Genomic DNA, 23,821 nt, shown 5'->3' with positions numbered 1-23,821 from the left:
CTGCAGAACCAACATCCCCAGACACCTTGGAGACACTTGGATACACATCTGAGGCATGTGAAAATCAGAGCCCAAACAAACCAGGGAATACTGATCACACCTTTACAGATGCGAATCAGATGGGGATAATAAACCTCTCGAACCATCAATTATCACAGCATGAAATCTCTGTGCTTTCCAAAGGGCTCTCATTCTGCCCATCGAATAACCTAGATGAAATCCAGCTATATTCAGACCTAGAAGAATTCTTCAGAAAAATGCGTCTTAAAGCACATTTCCACAATAGAGAGACATCAAATGATCCGAAATAGTCTTAAACAGAAGAACACTTATTTCACCCCACAGGAGGGACAAAACTACAAACTGGATAATTACATAGAAAGTTTCAGACATAGGGTTAAATCATAACTCTCCAACAAACAAAAGAGAATCCTGTACAATCTTACCCCACCAGAAAGAGCGGCCATAAGTACCCTACAAACTAACGAACGCATTATCATCAAACCCGCTGACAAAGGAGGCGCAGTGGTAATTATGGACACACAAAAATACACTGAAGAAGGGCACAGACAGCTCTCAGACAATAAATACTACAGGAAACTAACTGAGGACCCCACACAGGATTACACAAAACAGATGAAAGACCTTATCAAAACATTTCCTACACAAGCGCAACCTCGCCTGAAGAAACTCATACCAAATCAACCTTCCGTGGGCACATTTTACATGCTACCCAAGATCCACAAACTGGGAAACCCTGGCAGACCAATCATATCAGGTATTGGCACACTCACGGAAGAAATATCTGGATTCATAGAGGGAATTCTGAAACCTCTCGTACACAAAACTAACAGCTTCATACAAGACACCACAGACTTTCTGAATAAATTGAAAAATATCAAGCAACTACCACCTAACACCCTTCTGGTCACGATGGATGTAGAATCACTATACAGCAACATTCCACATGCGGATGGCATAGCTGCATGTGGAAGACTCCTAAAAAAATCCACACTGGACCATCAGTACTCACCAGAAACTATTACAAAATTAATCAAATTCATTTTAACTCACAACTACTTCCACTTTAACAATGATATCTATCTGCAAATAATGGGCACTGCGATGGGCACCAGGACAGCACCCCAATATGCCAACCTTTTTATGGCTGAGCTGGAAGAGACATTTCTGAATACACACCAGACCAAACCTCTAAAATACTACCGGTACATCGATGACATTTTTATGATTTGGACGGAGGGTGAAGAAACTCTGAAACAGTTTTATTCTGCATTCAATACATACCATCCTACAATCAGATTCAAAATTGACTACTCCCCAGAAAAAGTCAATTTTTTGCTCACCACGGTCTCAATCAGTGATGGCTGTATACAAACATCTATATACAAGAAACCCACAGACAGATGTAGCTACCTCCACAACTCCAGCTTCCATCCTTCACATACAAAAAGATCCATTATTTACAGCCAATCCACAAGATACCACCGTATCTGCTCTGACCCAGGGGACAGAGACAGACACCTTAAAACCCTGACTGAATCCTTCAAACAGAAAGGCTACAACCCCAAAATAATCTCCAAGAATATTGCCTCCTCCCTCAAAAGACCCAGGGAGAATCTGATACAGTACAAGGAGAAAAAATCCACAGACAGAATCCCCCTTGTAGTGACATACAATCCAGAGCTGGAAAAACTGAGGAAAATCATAAGAGATCTACAACCTATACTCCAGGAGGATGAATTACTGAAAGAGATATTCCCATCCCCACCAGTACTGGCCTTCCGACAGCCACCCAATTTAAAACACAAGCTAATCAGAAGTAAACTTCCATCACAGACTGAAAAGGAACAGAAGGGCACACTTCCCTGTAATTTATCCAGTTGCAAACTATGCCAAAATATTTCACAGGACCCCAAAGTCATCCACAAAGGAAAGATATTCAACATAAAGGGATCTTTCACTTGCTCATCTTCCAATGTGGTATATATCATTCAGTGTAAAAAATGTAACGAAGGATGCTATATTGGAGAAACAGGCCAGATGCTTAAGACAAGATTCAATTTACATAGACATATGAACAATACTGGTGCCAGCAGGGTTCCCACGCCTGTTGGTCAACATTTTACAGGACCAGGACACTGTACCAGTGATTTCACAGTCAGAATCCTCAAAGGTAACTTTAAAACCATACAAGAACGTAAGACCTTTGAAGTCAGAATGATTGAATATTTTAACACCCAACAGAAAGGACTTAACAAGGATCTGGGGTTCCTAGCCCATTATAAACCATAAAGCTGTATATGTCTGTTGATCACCCTCCCCTCACCTATCCACACCCACCCTGTTAGAATATCAATGATATGCTTTGATGTCCCCATGCATACTTCCTACCCACCCCCATCCTCCCACCCTGTCAGACTGTCATAGTAATGCTTGAACGTTTTCACTTATATACACTGTCAGCTAGCACATTTGCTTATTTCCGATCTGAGGAAGAAGGGAGACCTTCGAGAGCTATTCAAGAAATGTATTAAGTTATGTCCAATAAAAAAGGTATCATCTTATTTTCTTTTCCATGTTTTATTTTGTTTGATTTCTATTGATAACCTTGAGTTTTAGTTGAAATGCATTTGCCCAAGAGTCCATGATGTTCAAGCTGTTCTTGATTTTGTTGGTGATTTCTGTCAGTTTAGATTTGAAAGGAATGTATATTGTGACATTGTCTGCATAGATGAAAGGGTTAAGGCCTTGGTTGATAAGGTCTTGACTAGAGGGGTCATCATTAGGTTGAAGAGGATTGGTGATAGCGGTGATCCTTGTGGTATTCCGCAGTCTGCTTTCCACGGTGATGATATGTTTGAGTTTGATTTTACTTGCTATGTTCTTGTGGTTAGGAAACCCTTGATCCAGCTAAGTGTGTTTCCACCAATCCCGAACTTATCTAGTAATCTTATTAATATATTATGGTTAAGCATGTCGAATTGGAGGAGGAGGTTTTTCCTGTTTCTATTTCCTGCTTGAATTTGGCTAGGAGAGTGAGTAGTACTGTTTCTGTGCTGTGTGGGGGGAGAAAACCTGACTGATTCGTGTAATATTGAGAATTTGTTTATATAATCTGTAAGTTGTTTGGCTACCATGCTTTCCATCAGTTTGATTGACAATGGAATGGATGCTACTGGACGGTAGTTAGTGATTTCATTTGTTTTTTTTTCTTGGTGTGTTTTGGTATTGGGGTGAGTAGGATATTGCCATTTTCCTTAGGGAAGAGACCTTGCTGAAGTATGTAATTTAGGTGGGATGTGAGGTCTGCTACGAAGCGGTCAGGGGCGGATTTCATTAGGTAGTTGGGGCAGGTATCTAGTTTACAGTGAGTGTTGGAGAATCTGCTGAACGCCTGTGCATAGTCATTTAAAACAGATGTCAATGGTGACTCTGCAGAACTCGTACACTGAGCCTTCTCCCCCCTCCACCCCCACCCCCAGTGGGCACCTGCCCTCCTGTGGCACCGCTCTCCTTGTTCCATTTCATTTCTTCTCCCCTACCTCCATGGGGCTTATCATGGTATCAGGCGAGTTCCCACCTGGACAGTTCCCACCTAGGACTCCCCCTCCTCGGTCATTTCCCACCTTCTCTAGGCTTTTTTTTTTTACCGATCGTCACTTCTTTATTACATCAGGTCTGGAACGAGGAAGTTAGAGCAGCGAAAGAATGTGCAACAGAGGACAGAATAACTTTTCATAGGTACAGTAGTCATTTGTTATAAATCGTAATCAGCGTGTCATTTTGAGGGACTGAATTAGGTTGAAATCTAGTTTGGGGGTGTGTGGGGTCATTTCCCCCCTCCCCCACATGAACTACAGTTTGAATTTAACTATTTATTTATTTATAACATTTAGATCCCGGATTAAACGTGAATGAGGTTGAAACGTAGTTTGGGGGCTGGGGGGCGGCTTTTGTTCCCCCCTCATGAACTGCATGTCTGGAAGGGGAAAAGGATCTGTAAAAGATAATGTTGTTGGGGGGGGGGGGGGGTGAGAGGGTACAATCTGGAAGAGAAAAGGGAGGGAGATTACTTGCCTTATGTGTTTTGTATTTTTTGAGTTATGGGTGGGATTTGTCCTCTCCGGTGTGGTGCGAATTGTCCACATGGGAACTGGTGAGTGGGAACGGTCCGGTGGGAACTGTCCAGGCGGACCTGACCTAGAATCCTCAGCGAGAGGGCAGGTGCATAATAGGGGTGGAGGGAGAGAGGAGATGAAAAGGGCAAGCTGAGGAGGGGGTGCTGCAGGAGGGACAAAGAGGAAAAGCTGGGGGTGTCAGGGGTGAAACGTGGCTGAATTTTGGGGATTCCATAGGACGGGAGGAGTGAGGGAGGGAGACAGCTGGTGATATGTGTTGGCAATATTCACAAATGGGCAGATGATAAAAGCCCCGTGCTGTTCCAAACAGCGCTCTGAAAATAGTGCTGGAAGAGCAGGGGGCTTTACTGGACCTATGATCAGAGATAATTGCTTGCAAATTTAAGCACGCAATTCTCTCTGATCATGGGGTAGACAATCCTCCCGCACTTGTTTGACCAGTCTGGGTTGTCAAAAGGTGGTCTCCCTCCTCTTCCATCGGCGCGGTGTGAAGCCCAGCGCATCCCAGAGGAGGCCACCTCCCTCCTCCAACTGAAGGTAGGGTGGGAGGGAAGGGTCGCTAGACTGTCATTTGGGGGGGGGGATTGACCTGTGACCCACTGGGCCACCAGGGACATCTGAGGGATGCTGGGGGGGGGGGGGCGCTGGAGGTCCGCTGGATCTCCAGCCCCCCCCTCCCAAACCGGTGTTAGGGGTCAGATCTCCAGCCCCCTGTTGCTGGGCAGGGGGTTGGGTCAAGGTTCCTGCGGGGGACTGCTGCATTGGGGGGAATAAGTACATAAGTAATTCCATACTGGGAAAAGACCAAGGGTCCATCGAGCCCAGCATCCTGTCCACGACAGCGGCCAATCCAGGTCAAGGGCACCTGGCGAGCTTCCCAAACGTAGAAACATTCTATACATGTTATTCCTGGAATTGTGGATTTTTCCCAAGTCCATTTAGTAACGGTTTATGGACTTGTCCTTTAGGAAACCGTCTAACCCCTTTTAAAACTCTGCCAAGCTAACCGCCTTCACCACGTTCTCCGGAAATGAATTCCAGAGTTTAATTACGCGTTGGGTGAAGAAAACTTTTCTCCGATTTGTTTTAAATTTACTACACTGTAGTTTCATTGCATGCCCCTTAGTCCTAGTATTTTTGGAAAGCGTGAACAGATGCTTCACATCCAACTGTTCCACTCCACTCATTATTTTATATACCTTTATCATGCCTCCCTTCAGCCGTCTCTACTCCAAGCTGAAAAGCCCTAGCCTCCTTAGTCTTTCTTCATAGGGAAGTCGTCCCATCCCCGCTATCATTTTAGTCACCCTTCGCTGCACCTTTTCCAATTCCGCTATATCTTTCTTGAGATGCGGCGACCAGAATTGAACACAGTACTCAAGGTGCGGTCGCACTATGGAGCGATATAACGGCATTATAACATCCTCACACTTGTTTCCATACCTTTCCTAATAATACCCAACATTCTATTCGCTTTCCTAGCCGCAGCAGCACACTGAGCAGAAGGTTTCAGTGTATTATCGACGATAACACCCAGATCCCTAGCCTCCTTAGTCTTTCTTCATAGGGAAGTCGTCCCATCCCCGCTATCATTTTAGTCACCCTTCGCTGCACCTTTTCCAATTCCGCTATATCTTTCTTGAGATGCGGCGACCAGAATTGAACACAGTACTCAAGGTGCGGTCGCACTATGGAGCGATATAACGGCATTATAACATCCTCACACTTGTTTCCATACCTTTCCTAATAATACCCAACATTCTATTCGCTTTCCTAGCCGCAGCAGCACACTGAGCAGAAGGTTTCAGTGTATTATCGACGATAACACCCAGATCCCTTTCTTGGTCCGTAACTCCTAACGTGGAACCTTGCATGACGTAGCTATAATTCGGGTTCTTTTTTTCCACATGCATCACCTTGCACTTGTTCACTTTAAACGTCATCTGCCCTTTAGCCGCCCAGTCTCCCACTCTCGTAAGGTCCTTCTGTAATTTTTCACAATCCTGTCGCGAGTTAACGACTTTGAATAACTTTGTGTCATCAGCAAATGTAATTACCTCGCTAGTTACTCCCATCTCTAAATCATTTATAAATATATTAAAAAGCAGCGGTCCTAGCACAGACCCCTGAGGAACCCCACTAACTACCCTTCTCCATTGTGAATACTGCCCATTTAACCCCACTCTCTGTTTCCTATCCTTCAACCAGTTTTTAATCCACAATAGGACATTTCCTCCTATCCCATGACCCTCCAATTTCCTCTGTAGCCTTTCATGAGGTACCTTGTCAAACGCCTTTTGCAAATCCAGATACACAATATCAACCGGTTCCCCTTTGTCCACATGTTTGTTCACTCCTTCAAAGAATTGAAGTAAATTGGTCAGGCAAGATTTCCCCACACAAAAGCCGTGCTGACTTGGTCTCAGTAATCCATGTCCTCGGATGTGCTCTGTAATTTTGTTTTTTTATGTTTAAACTGTTTTATTGACGATATGTATGATACAAATCAGCTTAACTTATTCATACAACATGGCTCAGTATATAAAATCGACATTCCAACAACATACCCAACATCGTCAATCACTTTTTTCCCTTTTTCTCCCCCCTGCCCCCTCCCTCCCTCCCTTACAACTTTTATGGTTCAACAATTTTATTAATGATATTACACGGATAACAGTACCAAGAAAAACATAATGTAGACTCTGATAATTAACAGATTCACAGCTCAAAAACCTAACACAGAACATTATCATCGATGTTTTGGTATAGAACCCCCCTCTCCCCCTGCTAGCACGCTAACACAGTCGACTTTGAACTCATATGTTCCTCCAACCCATATCAAACTTCCACCACTCTCGAAATCTCGTAAGGAACAAAAATGTTATCAAAAATTAGAACAGTAAGACAAACAGTAAAATCCTTCCCTCCCCCCCCCCCCACCCCCTGCTGAGAGATATCCAGACACCCAACTCCTTACAACAAAGAATGGCCCCACCTCAGTGTGTATCTAAAGCGAGTTCACCACTAAACTCCTCCCTTTAGGAGACAGGCTGTGAATATATGGCCCCCAAATATCTAGAAACCGCCTCTGCCGCCCAGGGGAGCTGCCCACACCTCTCCTCCTCCTCCTACTACTATTTAGCATTTCTATAGCGCTACAAGGCATACGCAGCGCTGCACAAACATAGAAGAAAGACAGTCCCTGCTCAAAGAGCTTACAATCTAATAAACAAAAAATAAAGTAATCAAATCAATTATTGTGTACAGGAAGGAGGAGGGTAGGTGGAGGCAAGTGGGTTACAAGTGGTTACGAGTCAAAAGCAATGTTAAAGAGGTGGGCTTTCAGTCTAGATTTAAAGGTGGCCAAGGAAGGGGCAAGACGTAGGGGCTCAGGAAGTTTATTCCAGGCATAGGGTGCAGCGAGACAGAAGGCACGAAGTCTGGAGTTGGCAGTAGTGGAGAAGGGAACAGATAAGAAGGATTTATCCATGGAGCGGAGTGCACGGGAAGGGGTGTAGGGAAGGACGAGTGTGGAGAGATACTGGGGAGCAGCAGAGTGAGTACATTTATAGGTTAGTAGAAGAAGTTTGAACAGGATGCAAAAACGGATAGGGAGCCAGTGAAGCGACTTGAGGAGAGGGGTAGTATGAGTAAAGCGACCCTGGCGGAAGACGAGACGGGCAGCAGAGCTTTGAACCGACTGGAGAGGGGAGAGGTGACTAAGTGGGAGGCCAGCAAGAAGCAGATTGCAGTAGTCTAAACGAGAGGTGACAAGGGTGTGGATGAGGGTTTTGGTAGAGTGCTCGGAAAGAAAGGGGCGGATTTTACGGATGTTGTAAAGAAAGAAACGACAGGTCTTGGCAATCTGCTGGATATGAGCAGAGAAGGAGAGAGAAGAGTCAAAGATGACCCCAAGGTTTCGAGCTGAGGAGACAGGGAGAATGAGAGAGCCATCAACAGAAATAGAAAACAGGGGGGAGTGGGGAGGTGGGTTTGGGGGGAAAAATGAGAAGTTCGGTTTTGGTCAGGTTTAATTTCAGGTGGCGTTGAGACATCCAGACAGCAATGTCAGACAAGCACGCTGAAACTTTGGTTTGGATGCAAGGTGAGATATCAGGGGTAGAAAGGTAGATTTGGGAGTCATCAGCATAGAGATGGTAGGAAAAGCCATGGGATGAGATTAATGAACCAAGGGAAGAAGTGTAGATAGAAAAGAGGACGGGACCAAGAACAGAACCCTGAGGTATGCCGACAGGCAGAGGGATAGAAGTAGAAGAGGATCCACCAGAGCGAACACTGAAGGTGCGGAGGGAGAGGTAGGAAGAGAACCAGGAAAGGACAGAGCCCTGGAATCCAAGTGAGGACAGGATATCGAGAAGTATGTTGTGATCAACAGTGTCAAAAGCAGCGGAAAGATCAAGAAGAATGAGGATGGAATAGAGACCTCTGGATTTAGCCAGTAATAGGTCATTGGAGAGTTTAGTAAGAGCAGTTTCGGTTGAGTGGAGAGGGCGAAAACCAGATTGTAGTGGGTCAAGAATAGCATGTGAGGGGAGAAAATCAAGGCAGCGGCGGTGAACAGCACGCTCAAGTAATTTGGAGAGAAAAGGGAGGAGGGAGATGGGTCGGTAATTAGAGGGACAAGTAGGGTCGAGTGAAGGTTGTTGGATTATTTGTAGTAAATAATTAGCAGATTTTAGTACACACAGCTTCAGCTTTAGAAATGTTAATTTCTTTCTTCATCTCTCTCTCATACACCCCTGAATAATTCACTGCTGAGTCACTTTAAAGTTGAAGTAACAAAACATCTGTTTACTCACAGTTTGTAGTTAGATTATAATCAGACAGGCTTATATATACATAATACTATACATTTGTATTATCAGCTCCTTCCATGTGCTTAGATGGTAATGGATGCTCACACCACCATAGATCCTCTCAGGTTAGGAGAGACCATGAGCTCCATGTGCTGTGCCTAAACCCCCACAGGAAGTTGCATAGCTGTGACCTCTCTAAGTAATTCACATCAGAGGTCACAGAGTAATCACAGAGAAATAATAGGTGACAGTCAATGCATGTAAAATACAATACATTCCAACAAACCCCTTCTCATGCATAACTGTCATGCAATTATTTATTCATACAAAGTCCAAGCTTTATACGCAGATTCACAAAATGTTCTCTGGGTAATGGTTTGGTCATGATGTCAGCTGTCATCTCACTGGTGTGACAATAGTGTAGACTGATGACCCCTTCTTTCGCCAACTCTCGAACATTGTGGTATTTCGTTGCGATGTGCTTGGTGCGTGACTGAACCTTGTCATTCTGTGACAGTCGGATGCAGCTCTGATTATCTTCCATTATCTGGATTGGTCTCTTTTCAGCTATTCCAAAATCCAGCAAAAGTTTTTCAATCCACATCAGTTCTCTGCACGCTTCCGATACGGCCACATACTCAGCTTCTGTAGAAGACAGACTCACAATACTTTGTTTATGACTGGCCCATGAAATTTGTACATTTCCATACATAAACACATATCCACTTGTGGATTTATAATTAGAATGATCCCCTGCCCAATCTGAATCACAGTAACATATTAGTTTTGGATTACTATTGGCTGAAATCTTTAATTTACAATCAATGGTACCCTTTAAATACCTTACCATCCTTTTAACTGCAGTCCAATCTGATTTGGTAGGTGAGCTGACCCTTCTGCTCAAAATTCCTACTGCATTTGCTATATCAGCCCTGTATGTGGTAGTTAGATATAAAAGCTTACCTATGGCTGATCTATATTGGATGTTATCTGGTAAAGGTTCTCTTACTGTTTCATCCTTCAGAAAATCAGTGATCATGGGAGTGCTTACAACTTGGGCATCTTGCATACCTAAACTTTCAATAAGCTCATTTATTTTCTGCTTCTGGCTTAGAAGATAAGAACCATCATTTTGTTTCTCAATTTCTATACCAAGATAGTATGACACATTACCAAGTTCTTTTATCTCAACATTGAGGTTTAAATATTTTACAATGTCCTTGTACTCTTGCTCACTTTTGCTTGCAATGAGCAGATCATCAACAAAAGCTAAAATGTATGCATATTGTCCATTTCTGCACCTAGTGTACAAGCATTTATCTGCTTCACCTTGCTTAAATCCTAAATTTGTCAATATTCATGCAATTTATCATTCCAACATTTTGCACTTTGCTTTAATCCATAAAGACCTTTGTTTAATTTACACACTAGCTGTCTTTGTTTTGTATTTATGAAACCTGTTGGTTGTTCCATGTACAAGTCTTCAGTTATATCTCCATGAAGAAATGCTGTTTTCACATCAATGTGGTTGACTTGCATGCCTTTTGAGACTGCAATGCTCAGAAGTGTTCTTATTGTCGTGTGTTTCACTACAGGTGCAAACACTTCATCAAAATCTTCTCCATATTTTTGAAGATATCCCTTTGCGACTAATCTTGCTTTATACCTTTCCACTTTTCCTTGTGCATTCCTTTTTAACTTGAATACCCATTTGCATCCTATAGCTTTCTTGCCAGGAGGTAATTTTGTAAGAATCCAAGTATTATTTTTATCCAATGCATCAATTTCTTCTTGTGCAGCTTTATGCCATTCAGCAGCTTCTTCTGCTGGCATTTTCTCAATCTCATCCCATGTTAAGGGCTCTTGAGCTTCTGCTGACTTTGTTAGGTAAGACAGTCTTGGGGGTGGAACACCTTTGTTTTCCCTGGATGAGCGTCTGACAACAGGTTGGTCTGACCTTTCCGCATCCTCAAAATCTGAGAGTTCTTCTCCAATTGATTCCCCTTCTCCAACTGTACTGTCTTCTTCAATGATCCTTTCTGTGTCTGCTTCCTCTGCCTGTTCCTCGTTAGATACAGGTGAGTTGCTTTCAGACATCTGCCTTGGTATGGCATTTATATACACTGGCATGTCTATTATGGTTCTAGTTTCATATTCTGGATGATAAGGCTCATCTGGGATAATCCAGCCTTTATCAACCCTTTTGTTTTCATCAAAATATGTAACATGTCTTATGCCAACAATGCCAGTTTTCAGATTCAAAATTCTATATCCTTTGTGTCCTGGAGCATAGCCAACTAAAATGCCCCTTTCTGTTGTGGAATCCAGCTTATGCCTTCTTTGCTTTGGTATATGAGCATATGCTGTACTTCCAAATGTTCTTATGTGTGACAGGTTTGGCTTCCTACCATGCCATGTCTCATGTGGTGTGCGCTCAGCGCCTTTAGTTGGCATTCTGTTTTGTAGGTACACTGCTGTGAGAATGGCTTCCCCCCATAGTCTTTTAGGGAGATTGCTATCTGACAGCATACATCTGGTCATTTCCACAAGTGACCTAAATTTTCTCTCTGCAACAGAATTTTGCTCTGGTGTGTAAGCTACTGTTGTGATATGCTGAATGCCTTCTTGTTCTAGAAATGTGCGCATGCTTTGTGAAGTGAACTCACCACCATTGTCGGTCTGAAGAACCTTTGGTTTTCTTTCAAATTTATTGCTCACCATGGCTACGTATTTCTTCAGCATGTCTGTGACTTGACTTTTTTCTTTCAGCAAATAGGCCACACAATATCTAGAGAAATCATCCAAGAATATTAGCACAAATCTGTTATTTCCCAATGATGGGATATTAAACGGTCCACATAAGTCACTGTGTATTAAGTCCAGCACTTTATTACTCCTATTTCCTGTGTATGCAGGAAATGAGGGTCTCACACCTTTTTGAGTAACACAGTCTATGCATTTCTCCATTTTACCAGCATCTGCACTTATCTGAATGCCGGTGGCTAGTTGCTTACTGTGAAGATCCTGGATCACCTTAAAATCACGATGTCCCAGGCGGCGGTGCCAGATTTCCAGACTACATTTACCATCATTCTTCCTTACTTGCGCCATATGTGAGGCTTCACCTGAAATGCTCAGTTTATAAACATCATTATGCATAAAAGCTTCAGCATACACTTCATCATTTTTAGAGATTGTGCACTTACTGTTTTCAAAATGAATCGCAAATCCCTTCTTATCTAATGTAGATACACTAAGCATATTGCAAACTGCTTGGGGAATATACAAGACATCACTTACAGGAATTTCTTTAACTTCATTAGACACTTTGCATTTTAAGAATCCAATTCCTTTTGCTTGGATCTTAGCAGTCCCTGCATTTGCAGTATTAAGAATACCTTCTTCTGGACACATTTCCTGAAAGAAATCCTTAGAATTGGTTAAATGGCATGTGCTCCCCGAATCCAAAATCCAAGTACTTTCATTTGAATTATTATTTACCATAGTCAAAGATTTTTCTGCCATTAGAAAGCCCTTATGTTTATTATTGTCCTTCATACATTTCCTGGTTTGAAAATTCTTTAGTTCCATTGGCTTAGGTGAGCTAGAGGGAGTGTTTTGTGTTTCCTTACAACCATTTAGATACATGTCCCTCCTTTCCACATGAGTAGCAAATCAGCTTGCCCTTGGGTGGAGTTTTCCCATAGCTCCGCCTTCCTCTGTTCTTTGCCAAGAAATTTGTTTCATTTCTCTCTGACTTGCTTTGAGAACACATCTCCTCAGAATCATTTATTATGCATTCCTGCCTTAGTTTTGATGTTGCCTGTTCAAAAGATTGCCCTTCAATGGCTTCATTTACAGACCTAAAAACATCAAACTTCTTTGATAGTGAGGTAAAAGAAATGCTCTTTTCAATGCATCACACATGGGAATTCCAGAAAGTTCTAACTTTTGAAATGAAGACATAAGATGCATAATGTGATCATTACATTTACTTTTATCCCTTAATTTGGTTTCATTCAACTCTGCCAACCAAATTGGTTGCTGCTTTGCATATGTAGTTGCATACATAGTTCTCAGTTTATATAAAATGTCCTTTGGTGTATCTTTTCCCTCCACTAATATGGCTTGTTTCTCTGAGAGAGCTTCCAAAACATGCACTTCACATAATAGTTTGCATTGTCCCATTCAGCCCATATTTTCAGCTGTTATGTTTTGGTCTAAGCATATATTTAGTTTCTTGGCTTGAAGGAGACATATGAATCTTAGTTCCCACTGCTGATAATTAAATTCAGTTAATTTAGGCACCTTGAGAGAGTAGAAAAATGGTGAAATTTCCTCCCTCAGCCATTTTAGCCTTGCCTTCTGTGTGGGGGGAGAGAGAGACAGACTGAATCTTTCTTTTAAAACTTAAGAGAAAAATGTGGCTTTTTTACTGCCTGGTAATATTTCTCTTCTTTTTCAATTCCTGAGCCTGGGCCCATAACCCTTTTGTTGGATTATTTGTAGTAAATAATTAGCAGATTTTAGTACACACAGCTTCAGCTTTAGAAATGTTAATTTCTTTCTTCATCTCTCTCTCATTCACCCCTGAATAATTCACTGCTGAGTCACTTTAAAGTTGAAGTAACAAAACATCTGTTTACTCACAGTTTGTAGTTAGATTATAATCAGACAGGCTTATATATACATAATACTATACATTTGTATTATCAGCTCCTTCCATGTGCTTAGATGGTAATGGATGCTCACACCACCATAGATCCTCTCAGGTTAGGAGAGATCATGAGCTCCATGTGCTGTGCCTAACCCCCACAGGAAGTTGCATAGCTGTGTGACCTCTCTAAGTAATTCACATCAGAGGTCACAGAGTAATCACAGAGAAATAATAGGTGACAGACAATGCATGTAAAATACAATACATTCCAACAGGAAGGACTACAGCTCCCAGAGTGCAGTGTAACACTCCCACTCAGTAATCCCTCCTAGGAAGGACTACAGCTCCCAGAGTGCAGTGTAACACTCCTACACAGTAATCCCTCCTAGGAAGGACTACATCTCCCAGAGTGCACTCTGATCCTCCCACACAGTAATGCCTTCTAGGAAGGACTACAGCTCCAAGAATGCACTTGAGACTTCCACACAGTAATCCCTCCTAGGAAGGACTACAGCTCCCAGAGTGCACTGTGACCCTCCCACACAGTAATCCCTCCTAGGAAGGACTACAGCTCTCAGAATGCATTATGACCCTTCTTGGAAGGACTACAGCTCCCAGAGTGCAGTGTGACACCCCCACACATTAAACCCTCGTAGGATGGACTACAGCTCCCAGAGTGCACTCTGACCCTCCCACACAGTAATGCCTCCTAGGAAGGACTACAGCTCCCGGACTGCACTGTGACACTCTACTACTACTACTACTTAACATTTCTAGAGCGCTACTAGGGTTACGCAGCACTGTACAATTTAAGAAAGAGAGACAGTCCCTGCTCAAAGAGCTTACAATCTAATAGACAAGTGAACGGTCGGTCCGATAGGGGCAGTCAAATTGGGGCAGTCTGGATTCACTGAACGGTAAGGGTTAGGTGCCGAACGCAGCATTGAAGAGGTGGGCTTTAAGCAAAGACTTGAAGACGGGCAGGGAGGGGGCTTGGCGTAAGGGTTCAGGAAGGTTGCTCCCGCCTAGCAAGGACTACAGCTCCCAGAGTGCACTCTGAGCCACACAGTAATCCCTCGTAGGAAGGACTACAGCTCCCAGAGTGCACTCTGACCCTCCCACACAGTAATGCCTCCTAGGAAGGACTACAGCTCCCAGAGTGCACTCTGACCCTCCCACACAGTAATGCCTCCTAGGAAGGACTACAGCTCTCAGAGTGCACTGTGACCCTCCCAGATAGTAATGCCTCCTAGGAAGGACTACAGCTCCCAGAGTGCAGTCTGACCCTCCCACACAGTAATGCCTCCTAGGAAGGAGTACAGCTCCCAGAGTGCACTCTGACCCTCCCACACAGTAATGCCTCCTAGGAAGGACTACAGCTCCCAGAGTGCAGTCTGACCCTCCCACACAGTAATGCCTCCTAGGAAGGAGTACATCTCCCAGAGTGCACTCTGACCCTCCCACACAGTAATGCCTCCTAGGAAGGACTACAGCTCCCAGAGTGCACTTGAAACTCCTACACAGTAATCCCTCCTAGGAAGGACTACAGCTCCCAGAGTGCACTTTGACCCTCCCACACAGTAATGCCTCCTAGGAAGGAGTACAGCTCCCAGAGTGCACTCTGACCCTCCCACACAGTAATTCCTCCTAGGAAGGACTACAGCTCCCAGAGTGCACTTGAAACTCCTACACAGTAATGCCTCCTAGGAAGGAGTACAGCTCCCAGAGTGCACTCTGACCCTCCCACACAGTAATCCCTCCTAGGAAGGACTACAGCTCCCAGAATGCATTATGACCCTTCTTGGAAGGAGTACAGCTCCCAGAGTGCAGTGTAACACTCCCACACAGTAATCCCTCCTAGGAAGGACTACAGCTCCCAGAGTGCACTCTGACCCTCCCACACAGTAATCCCTCCTAGGAAGGACTACAGCTCCCAGAGTGCACTTTGACCCTCCCACAGAGTAATTACTCCTAGGAAGGACTATAGCTCCCAGAGTGCACTCTGAGCCTTCTATGAAGGACTACAGCTCCCAGAGTGCAATGTGACACTCTTGCACAGCAAGCCTATCTAGGAAGGACTACAGCTCCCAGAGTGCGATGTGACACACCCACTCTGTCCTACACAAACTGAGTTTTCTTCTTCTGCCAGTCAGGGGTGAAAATGTGCAGCCCAGTTCACTAGCCTCTTCTGACTCCTCCTTGATCCTGTAAATGAATCATGAAATAACATAGCATTAGCCCAGTCCCAGTCTCATTTGCAAACCCTTCACAGGGCTGGAGGGAGGTGTCTCAGTCTCGCTTCCTTTGTTCAATGCACAGACTTCCTGTTTCAGAAGCAAGTGCTAAAGAAGCTGATCACTGGCTTCCAGAGAAACCCATCCCTGCAGCCCAGGAGACATTCACAGAGGAGCCTGGACTGGAGCTGGAGAAGAGCAGGAGGATAGCTGCAGGGGTTTGTGCTGAACAAGTAGGAGACTGGCAGGAGGTGGGCAGCAGAGGATGCAGTGCCAGGCAATGCCATACACACACACGAAGAAATGACTACAGTCTCCAGAGTGCACTGTGACATTCCTACACAGTAATCCCTCCTAGGAAGGACTACAGCTCCCAGAGTGCACTCTGACCCTCCCACACAGTAATGCCTTCTAGGAAGGACTACAGCTCCCAGAGTGCAGTGTGACACCCCCACACATTAAACCCGTAGTAGGATGGACTAAATCTCTCAGAGTGCACTGGGACTGTTCCACATAGTAATGCATCCTAGTAAGGACTACAACTCCCAGAATGCACTATGACAGTCTTGTACAGTAAACCTTTCTAGGAAGGACTACAGCTCCCAGAGTGCAGTGTGACACCCCCACACAGTAATGCCTTCTAGGAAGGACTACAGCTCCCAGAGTGCACTCTGACCCTCCCACACAGTAATACCTTCTAGGAAGGACTACAGCTCCCAGAGTGCAGTGTAACACTCCCACACAGTAATCCCTCCTAGGAAGGACTACAGCTCCCAGAGTGCAGTGTAACACTCCGACACAGTAATCCCTCCTAGGAAGGACTACATCTCTCAGAGTGCATAAGTACATAAGTACATAAGTAGTGCCATACTGGGAAAGACCAAAGGTCCATCTAGCCCAGCATCCTGTCACCGACAGTGGCCAATCCAGGTCAAGGGCACCTGGCACGCTCCCCCAACGTAAAACATTCCAGACAAGTTATACCTAAAAATGCGGAATTTTTCCATTTAATAGCGGTCTATGGACTTGTCCTTTAGGAATCTATTTAACCCCTTTTTAAACTCCGTCAAGCTAACCGCCCGTACCACGTTCTCCGGCAACGAATTCCAGAGTCTAATTACACGTTGGGTGAAGAAAAATTTTCTCCGATTCGTTTTAAATTTACCACACTGTAGCTTCAACTCATGCCCTCTAGTCCTAGTATTTTTGGATAGCGTGAACAGTCGTTTCACATCCACCCGATCCATTCCACTCATTATTTTATACACTTCTATCATATCTCCCCTCAGCCGTCTCTTCTCCAAGCTAAAAAGCCCTAGCCTTCTCAGCCTCTCTTCATAGGAAAGTCGTCCCATCCCCACTATCATTTTCGTCGCCCTTCGCTGTACCTTTTCCAATTCTACTATATCTTTTTTGAGATACGGAGACCAGTTCTGAACACAATACTCCAGGTGCGGTCGCACCATGGAGCGATACAACGGCATTATAACATCCGCACACCTGGACTCCATACCCTTCCTAATAACACCCAACATTCTATTCGCTTTCCTAGCCGCAGCAGCACACTGAGCAGAAGGTTTCAGCGTATCATCGACGACGACACCCAGATCCCTTTCTTGATCCGTAACTCCTAACGCGGAACCTTGCAAGACGTAGCTATAATTCGGGTTCCTCTTACCCACATGCATCACTTTGCACTTGTCAACATTGAACTTCATCTGCCACTTGCACGCCCAATCTCCCAGTCTCGCAAGGTCCTCCTGTAATCGTTCACATTCCTCCTGTGACTTGACGACCCTGAATAATTTTGTGTCATCGGCGATGTGACTGTTCCACATAGTAATGCATCCTAGTAAGGACTACAACTCCCAGAATGCACTATGACAGTCTTGTACAGTAAACCTTTCTAGGAAGGACTACAGTTCCCAGAGTGCACTCTGACCCTTCTAGGAAGGACTACAGCTCCCAGAGTGCAGTGTGACACCCCCACACATTAAACCCTTGTAGGATGGACTACATCTCTCAGAGTGCACTGGGACTGTTCCACATAGTAATGCATCCTAGTAAGGACTACAACTCCCAGAATGCACTATGACAGTCTTTTACAGTAAACCTTTCTAGGAAGGACTACAGTTCCCAGAGTGCACTGTGACACTCCTACACAGTAATCCCTCCTAGGAAGGACTACAGCTCCCAGAGTGCACTCTGACCCTCCCACACAGTAATGCCTTCTAGGAAGGACTACAGCTCCCAGAGTGCAGTGTGACACCCCCACACATTAAACCCGTAGTAGGATGGACTAAATCTCTCAGAGTGCACTGGGACTGTTCCACATAGTAATGCATCCTAGTAAGGACTACAACTCCCAGAATGCACTATGACAGTCTTGTACAGTAAACCTTTCTAGGAAGGACTACAGCTCCCAGAGTGCAGTGTGACACCCCCACACAGTAATGCCTTCTAGGAAGGACTACAGCTCCCAGAGTGCACTCTGACCCTCCCACACAGTAATACCTTCTAGGAAGGACTACAGCTCCCAGAGTGCAGTGTAACACTCCCACACAGTAATCCCTCCTAGGAAGGACTACAGCTCCCAGAGTGCAGTGTAACACTCCGACACAGTAATCCCTCCTAGGAAGGACTACATCTCTCAGAGTGCACTGGGTCTGTCCCACATAGTAATGCATCCTAGGAAGGACTACAACTCCCAGAGTGCGATGTGACACACCCACTCTGTCCTACACAAACTGAGTTTTCTTCTTCTGCCAGTCAGGGGTGAAAATGTGCAGCGCAGTTCACTAGCCTCTTCTGACTCCTCCTTGATCCTGTAAATGAATCATTAAATAACACAGCATTAGCCCAGTCCCAGTCTCATTTGCAAACCCTTCAATGTCATGGCTGGAGGGAGGTCTCTCAGTCTCTGTCTCGCTTCCTTTGTTCAATGCACAGACTTCCTGTTTCAGAAGCAAGTGCTAAAGAAGCTGATCACTGGCTTCCAGAGAAACCCATCCCTGCAGCCCAGGAGACATTCACAGAGGAGCTGGAGAAGGGCAGGAGGATGGAGCAGGTAGGAGACTGGCAGGAGGTGGGTAGCAGAGGATGCAGTGCCAGGCAATGCCACACACACACAAGAAGAAATGACTACATCTCTCAGAGTGCACTCTGACATTCCTACACAGTAATCCCTCCTAGGAAGGACTACAGCTCCCAGAGTGCACTCTGACCCTCCCTCACAGTAATGCCTTCTAGGAAGGACTACAGCTCCCAGAGTGCACTGTGACACTCCTACACAGTAATCCCTCCTAGGAAGGACTACAGCTCCCAGAGTGCACTATGACCTTCTAGGAAGGACTACAGCTCCCAGAGTGCGATGTGACACACCCACTCTGTCCTACACAAACTGAGTTTTCTTCTTCTGCCAGTCAGGGGTGAAAATGTGCAGCCCAGTTCACTAGCCTCTTCTGACTCCTCCTTGATCCTGTAAATGAATCATGAAATAACACAGCATTAGCCCAGCCCCAGTCTCATTTGCAAACCCTTCACAGGGCTGGAGGGAGGTCTCACAGTCTCTGTTCCTTTGTTCAATGCACAGACTTCCTGTTTCAGAAGCAAGTGCTAAAGAAGCTGATCACTGGCATCCAGAGAAACCCATCCCTGCAGCTCAGGAGACATTCACACAGGAGCCTGGACTGGAGCTGGAGAAGAGCAGGAGGATGGAACAGGTAGGAGACTGGCAGGAGGTGGGCAGCAGGGGATGCAGTGCCAGGCAATGCCACACACACACAAGAAGAAATGAGCCTGTGCACAGAGGACAGAATAACTTTTCATAGGTAGTCATTTGTTATAAATCGTAATCAGCGTGTCATTTTGAGGGACTGAATTAGGTTGAAACCTAGTTTGGGGGCTCGGGGGGACTTTTGTTCCCCCCTCATGAACTGCATGTCTGGAAGGGGAAAAGGATGTGTAAAAGATAATGTTGGGGGGGGGGGGGGAATGTGAGAGGGTACGATCTGGAAGAGAGGGAGATTACTTGCCTTATGCGTTTTGTATTTTATGAGTTATGGGTGGGAATTGTCCACATGGGAATTGGTGGGTGGGAACGATCCGGTGGGAACTGACCTAGAATCCTCAGCGAGAGGGCAGGTGCATACTAGGGGTGGAAGGAGAGATTGGGGAGTGAGGAGAGAGAGAGAGGAGATGAAAAGGGCAAGCTGAGGAGGGGGTGCTGCAGGAGGGACAAAGAGGAAAAGCTGGGGCTGTCAGGGGTGAAACGTGGCTGAATTTTGAGGATTCCATAGGACGGGAGGAGTGAGGGAGGGAGACAGCTGGTGATATGTATTGGCAAGATTCACAAATGGGCAGATGATCAAAAGCCCCGTGCTGTTCCAAACAGCGCTCTGAAAATAGTGGTGGAAGAGCAGGGGGCTTTACTGGACCTCTGATCAGAGATAATTGCATGCAAATTTGAGCATGGGGTAGACAGTCCTCCCGCACTTGTTTGACAAGACTGGGTTGTCAAAAGGTGGTCTCCCTCCTCTTCCATCCCAGCGCATCCCAGAGGAGGCCACCTCCCTCCTCCAACTGAAGGTAGGGGGGTAGGGAAGGGCCGCTAAACCACCAGGTGGGGGGGTGGGGATTGTCTCGTGACCTGCTGGGCCACCAGGAACATCTGAGTGATGCTGGAGACATGCTGGATCTCCAGCCCCCCCCCCTCCCCCCGAACTGGTGTTAGGGGACGGATCTCCAGCCCCCTGTTGCTGGGCGGGGGGTCGGGTCAAGGTTCCTGCGGGGGGCTGCTGCATTGGGGGGAATGGGGACCTGCTAGCATGCAAATGCATGCTGGACAGGGTTCACCATTCCTCCCCAATGGCGTAGGGTTTGCCACAGCCAGTGAGCCAATCTTTAGCGTGCTGGTCGCTGATCATTGGGGATGAATAGGTTTAGCTAAGAGCCCTGTTTTGCATGCATTTGCATGCTAGTTGCGTTCAGAGCCAGCAAGCGCATTGTTTCACGCGCTCGGTTTCTGTATATGTGCTGGGAGCAAGATTACTGAGGGGATGGGATAATCAAGCCTGAGCTGGGAGACGGCTTAGGCGGAGTCAGTCCTGGAGTCCCGGGTGGGGGGGGGGGGGGAATTCTACACAAAAAGCTACTACTACTTAACATTTCTAGAGCGCTACTAGGGTTACGCAGCGCTGTACAATTTAACATAGAGGGACGGTCCCTGCTCAAGGAGCTTACAATCTAAGAGACAAGTGAAGGGACAGTCCGATAGGGGCGGTCAAATTGGGGCGGTCTGGGTTTAGTGAACGGAAGAGTTAGGTGCCAAATGCAGCATTGAAGAGGTGGGTTTTAAGCAAAGACTTGAAGATGGGCAGGGAGGGGGCTTGGCGTAGGGGCTCAGGAAGGTTGTTCCAAGCATAGGGTGAGGCGAGGCAGAATGAGCGGAGCCTAGAGTTGGCGGTGTTAGAGGAGGGATTTGTCCTGTGAACGGAGGTTACGGGCGGGAACATAGGGGGAGATGAGGGTAGAAAGATAGTGAGGGGCAGCAGACTGAATGCATTTGTAGGTAAGAAGGAGAAGCTTGAATTGAAGGCGGTATCTGATTGGAAGCCAGTGAAGTGACCTGAGGAGAGGGGTGATATGAGTAAATCGGTTTTGGCGGAATATGAGACGTGCCGCAGAGTTCTGGACAGATTGAAGGGGGGATAGATGGCTAAGTGGAAGGCCAGTGAGGAGTAAGTTGCAGTAGTCAAGGCGAGAGGTAATGAGAGCATGGACGAGAGTTCGGGTGGTGTATTCAGAGAGGAAAGGGCGAATTTTGAAGCTGAATTTAAAAAAAAATCTGCACAGTTACAACCCCCAAAACAAAGGCAGGAGCTGAAATCTAATGCATTCTGAGCACCTCCCGTGTCCCTGACTGTGTTTCTGGTTTGTGTTTCAGATGCGGGTGACATTTGAGGACGTCTTTGTCTCTTTCTCCCAGGAGGAGTGGGAGTATTTAGATGAGGAGCAGAAGGAGCTTTGGAGGGAGGTGATGAAGGACAACTATGAGATCCTGATGTCTCTAGGTAAGGGTTTCCCGTTATTCTTAATCTCTTCTCAGGCACATTAAGTAGTGACTGGCAGTGGGTGAGTCTCACTACAGGATGCCGGTGTGACTGATAATGAGTGATGGCGAGATGACATTAGTACCTGGGGTGGGTCTGTTTCTAAGATTCTTCTGTTTTCATTGGAGTATTGTTTCGATTCCTGTCTGTAAAACCTTCAATAACTATGACTCTGGCATTCTTACGGTATCCTATACTTTGTTTTTCACAATTTGTCACTCGGCGGGACTTGGGGGTGATTGTGTCTGATGACCTTAAGGTAGCCAAACAGGTAGAAAAGGTGACAGTCAAAGCCAGAAGGATGCTTGGGTGCATAAGGAGAGGGATGCAATTCTGGAGACCACACCTACAGAAGGATATAAACAGGATGGAGTCTGTCCAGAGGGCGGCTTCGAAATTGGTAAGCAGTCTCCGTCATAAAACATAGAGAGACAGGCTCATGAACCTCAACATGTCTACGCTGGAAGGGAGGTGGGAGAGAGGGGATATGATAGAGATGTTTAAATACCTCAGTGTGTCACGTTTCTTGTGGAACCTTGGGGTTAGTGAGCCCTTGGGCCACTGCCAAGTGGCGGCAGGAGAATCACCCAAACACAGACAAGGCAGAACAGACGTACCAGCAAACCCAGAACTGTAACTACCAGGCGGAGAATGCAGTCGAGGCAACTCAAGCTGGAGCAAGCAGGACAGGAATTCAGCCCAAACTTCACCTGCATTTGACCGCCATTCCTCAGGAATTGAGCCCCTGGGTGCAGGTGGCCAGCAGGACTTACCGGACAGGGCAGGAAGGCAGAACTACAGGAAACAGCAGCCGGCAAACAGCAGGTCACTTCCAGAAAACACACTGGGGTTCCAGAAGGATAGAAACAGGATGGAGTCTGTCCAGAGGGCGGCTACAAAATTGGTAAGCGGTCTCCGTCATAAAACATAGAGAGACAGGCTCATGAACCTCAACATGTCTACGCTGGAAGGGAGGCGGGAGAGAGGGGATATGATAGAGATGTTTAAATACCTCAGTGTGTCACGTTTCTTGTGGAACCTTGGGGTTAGTGAGCCCTTGGGCCACTGCCAAGTGGCGGCAGGAGAATCACCCAAACACAGACAAGGCAGAACAGACATACCAGCAAACCCAGAACTGTAACTACCAGGCGGAGAATGCAGTCGAGGCAACTCAAGCTGGAGCAAGCAGGACAGGAATTCAGCCCAAACTTCACCTGCATTTGACCGCCATTCCTCAGGAATTGAGCCCCTGGGTGCAGGTGGCCAGCAGGACTTACCGGACAGGGCAGGAAGGCAGAACTACAGGAAACAGCAGCCGGCAAACAGCAGGTCACTTCCAGAAAACACACTGGGGTTCCAGGCAGGCAGCAAGCAGCAGAAAAAAACAGAAAACAAGCCGGGTCTGGGCAGGCAGCAGACAGAAGAATAAATCAGGAGACAAGCAGGGTCAAAGCCACAATCAGGAATAGCACAGCAGCACTGCAACTAACTCTCACCAAAGGAAACTCCCGTGACAGTACCTCTCCCTTAAGTCTTCCCTGGACTTCTCAGGAGGTCTGGATTTCTCTGGATCTTCTTGGTGGAATCTGCTGACAAGTTTAGGCGTGTCACCAACGTCCATATCATTAAGTGCAGGTCGTGAGATGGCCGGTTGAGGGCGAGGCTGGGCTTTGTCCACGGAGCTGGGTTGAGTGCCCGGCGCTGGAGTAGAGCTACAGGCCATGGTTTGCTGTGAGCTAGACTTCCGATTCTTAGATTTCCAGATCTCAGGATAGTCCTGAAGCTTAGGGCCTGGGGTCGGCTTTTTACGTAAGGTGCGGGACCACCGGCCCCAAGGAGTCAT

Source organism: Microcaecilia unicolor, unplaced genomic scaffold (genome assembly GCF_901765095.1).
Source record: "Microcaecilia unicolor unplaced genomic scaffold, aMicUni1.1, whole genome shotgun sequence".
NCBI classification, from domain to species: domain Eukaryota; kingdom Metazoa; phylum Chordata; class Amphibia; order Gymnophiona; family Siphonopidae; genus Microcaecilia; species Microcaecilia unicolor.
The sequence above is the reverse complement of the archived record's forward strand: the minus strand, read 5'-3'. Positions refer to the sequence as shown.